General features: G+C 44.0%; 1 protein-coding gene across 2 annotated transcripts in view; it reads left to right on the top strand.

The window, feature by feature from the left end:
- Nucleotides 1-285: 285 nt before the first annotated feature.
- zbtb16a (zinc finger and BTB domain containing 16a) overlaps nucleotides 286-3,685 on the top strand; it is a 276,018-nt gene continuing 272,618 nt past the window's right edge. Inside the window, exon 1 of one of the 2 annotated variants that reach the window (XM_072283921.1) lies at nucleotides 286-485. The gene's annotated coding sequence lies outside the window, so the exon portion shown is untranslated. The remainder of the gene's footprint in view (nucleotides 486-3,685) is intronic. The other variant, XM_072283922.1, reaches the window with a different exon arrangement.

Genomic DNA, 3,685 nt, shown 5'->3' with positions numbered 1-3,685 from the left:
TATTACGGCTAAATGCAAATATCTTAAGCGTAGAATTTAATCTCTCCTTGTACATGTATTGCATAGAAAATATTAACATATGAACAAAACATTGTCAGGGATAAACTCGGTGCCATTGTATTTGATCTCTTGTGCAAGTGAGGGGGGGGAATGGAGAGCTGGTGCCAGCATCAAAGATGGCGGGATGGCAGCTGTCACAGGGCGCCAAGTCCCCAACTTTGACGGTCGGTTCCAGCTCTCTGATGCGGACTTGACTCAGTCAAAGACGCGAGCGGATGACGTCTCCAATCTTTTGATTTGCTACATTAAAACTGAGAGGTGTATGAGTGTGAGTGCGGCGCGTACTGTGAACTGTTTTGTATGCTGCGCTAATAATAGCGTGCATAATTCGGTAAGAACCTCGAGACTGAGGCTGTGCTGAATGAAAAGACGATTGTATTTATATAAAAAAGGCAAACCTATTTATACGCAGAGAGGAAAAGAAGGTATGCGAAGAAATAATGTTACTATCCTACCGTGTGATTATTGCAATTGTGTGTTTGTGCGTTCTCTTTCTGGGGGTTTGCTGTGTCTGATTCTTTGTCTGGCTGGAGAATATTTTGTCCATAAAACTCACTTGATGGGGGAGATACTGGTTTGCATCCCTCGGAGGGTTAGACAGAAACTGTAACCGTGCGAAATACATTTTGTAACGTGCGAGGGATGCTCAGCTCGTCTTTGTTATTGGGCACTTGGAATTTTAACCCCTCGTGTGTGTGTGATATATAATATAAAATACCCATGTTTCCCCCACCTCTCTCGTTCTGTAAGTTATCACCTTGCGGGGTTTTTTAATCGGATTTCGCGGTGTTTTCCCTGGAGGGGTCGGTATGTGTGTGTGCTTTATTGATGGCAAGGAGCTCCTGAGTGCTCTACCGTTCAACGGGCTCTTGCGCTGGCGGAGGAAGGACGAGGGGTCGTTGCTGGGATCCGAGCTGCGAAATTCTAGTGCTGGGCTTTTAAACCTCTCCCTCCAAGAGAAAAGCGGCCGCATTTTTAAAGCGGCGCTTGTGCGAAGAAAGTACCGTTAACCGAGCCATTCTGTATCCCCTCAATTACCATTGACACAGAATTGTAACCAACCTGCAGTCTATTTCCCTTCCTCTACGCCGACTAAATTAAATCTATTTGTATCAGGGTTCCTAATTACATATAGCAAGTCTAACAGTATGATATCCACCGGGTGTTGTGATTTATTGGGTAGAGACGCTGACTACAAATGATCCAAAAGATAGGGAGAAGGGGAAGAGAAGGATAGTGGAAACGGGGAGGATTTGGAAATAGGGTTCGGTGAAGGATGGGGAGGAAGGAGAGAGATGAGGCCGTGTTGGATATACGGACTCGGCGGCAGACAGTGGGGACCTTTTGGGTTATTATACTGCCTCCTTCCCCATTGCCACACACAGGCACAGTTCCTAGGCATTGGTGTGAGACACCTTCCGAACTTCAGATGTTGATTAAGAGGTTGCTGTTAATGGAACCGTCCCTCTTCGCCGGACGCTCGCACTCGCACGGCGGCGCTTTAACCCACGTCCTTTTTAGTTAAAATAAATAAGTTGGGACATCTGACGGTCCCTTTGTCAGCCGAATGAAACGCTACTGTAAGAATAGGATCTTACATTCCGAGCACGATGATGTACTGTTCCCTAACAAAATATTTAGTTGCTTCTGCGGGCAATTAGAATTACGGTGCCCTTCTGTTATTGATTGTGGGTTAAGACAGGCTGTAGCGTAAGGAATAATTTTTTATAATTTTCCGATTTGGCATTTAATGAAGGGATTGTCAGAGCGAGAGGACACCAGGTGTTGTCAGGCTGAATTTAATGGCAGCAGTAAATTGGCAAGTTAAAGTACACTGAACGGAAGAGAGATGTTGAATTTCTTTTAGCGCCTTACCCCACCTCGGATGGTGCCGAAGTACTCTGCTGGGTCGGTGTAGCGCCCATGTGGTAACGAGCAGGTGATAGTTTTGTTTAATACGTATTTAAGGTTAGCTGGCACCGGGATATCGCCATTGCCCTTAAAGACAAAACCGCTGTGGGGTCTTCTGGATTTACCCGCCAGAGTGGACGGGTCGCGTCTGACCGTCCGGTTCATCCCGTGAACCGACCGGAGGGTCAGCTTGGAGTTTAGTGTTTGAGTCCTTAACGTGGGACCTGAATACTCGCACTCCTGAGGGCGCTACCAGCTGACCCACACACACCGATACACCCCGCATGGACCGTAGGTTAAACGTGCGATGAAAGGAGAACGGTATATTTGAGTTGGAAGTTGATATCAATGTTCCAAATTATGCAGGTACCCTGGAGGGGAACACCACAACGTTGATAATGATCGGATAATGTCTATTGCTGGACACAACGTGATGTATTTCATCCAATCAGTTCTTTTTACCGTAACTGCCAAATTGCACAGTAGTACTCCTCACCGGTCAGTCTGTATCATAATCACTCACCTTTTTCTGGATAGATCAGCTTTGATCTATTTCCCCTTTTTCCATTAGTGTCTTTTGATAGTAAATGGCAAATATTGTTCCTGTCCTTGACTCCACTACCTGCATAATTTGTCTGTTTGCAGCTAGAATTTGTTTGAATATAAGTTTGACCAGGTGTGGAGTTTTTTTGTGTGTGTGGAGTGGGTCGTACCTTGATTGATTCCACCTGCTGAGAACACTACCCTCCTTATCAAACTTGCTGACTGCAACATGCAACTTCAGATTTTAGTGGAGTCCTGAGTACTGCAAATTTGAATATTGGTGGTTCACTCGTCCTCCAAAGCTTTTTTTTTCTTTGCATACTGATTATATCTCTTTCCCCAGTTAGTTTTTCCTCCCATCACCCCCAAGTCTTTTGTCTCCCTGGGTCGTCCTAGGATTTCAATAATGTCATGTAAGGCAAGTACTTTTGTCCTCTTCTGTTCTATATTCATGAAAATACTCCAGGCTTCCATTTTTTTTGAATTTTAGTAGCTGCTTGGCAGGACTTTTTGGCAGCAAGCATCCACAGTGGAAGGGTTAACACAATGCCAGTGACCTGGTTCAATTCTCATTGCTGTGTGTCAGGGGATGGTACATTTTACCCCATTTAGCAAGTGGCAGAACAGTTACTTACCACAGACCAAAGACGTATGGGTTAGGATTGACAAGTTGTGGGCATGCTATGTTGACTCTGGTGTTGTGGCGATACTTGTAGGCTGCCCCCAGCACATCCTCAGACTGTTGGTTGTTGACACAAATGATGCATTTCAACGTATGTTTCAATGTACGTGTGACAAATAAAGATAATCGTTATCTGCTCCGGACCACTTTGAAATCAGGATGTTCCAGTCTGAAAGGAGAAATTTGAGATGAATCAAGAGGAGTCAACTATAAAATAATGTTGTATTGTAACATTGGCAGATTTTTTTAAGTACACTCTGTTTTTCTCCGCGGTACCATGGGGGGGGGGGGAAGCATATTTATTTCAGTACTACACTATATCATATTGCATTCGGTGGTCAGCCTTTTCCTTGCTATTCTCAAACTTCATTATTTTTTAATTTTATTCAAATATTTACTCAGTTACGCTATTCCAAAACAAGACATTCAATTCAACTAGTCTGCACTAGTTTTCATACTCTGTAGAAATAAAACTACTTATTGAAACTT

Source organism: Mobula birostris, chromosome 20, assembly GCF_030028105.1.
Source record: "Mobula birostris isolate sMobBir1 chromosome 20, sMobBir1.hap1, whole genome shotgun sequence".
NCBI classification, from domain to species: Eukaryota; Metazoa; Chordata; class Chondrichthyes; order Myliobatiformes; family Myliobatidae; genus Mobula; species Mobula birostris.
Note: the sequence above shows the minus strand (reverse complement) of the source record. Positions and strands in the feature narration are given on the sequence as shown.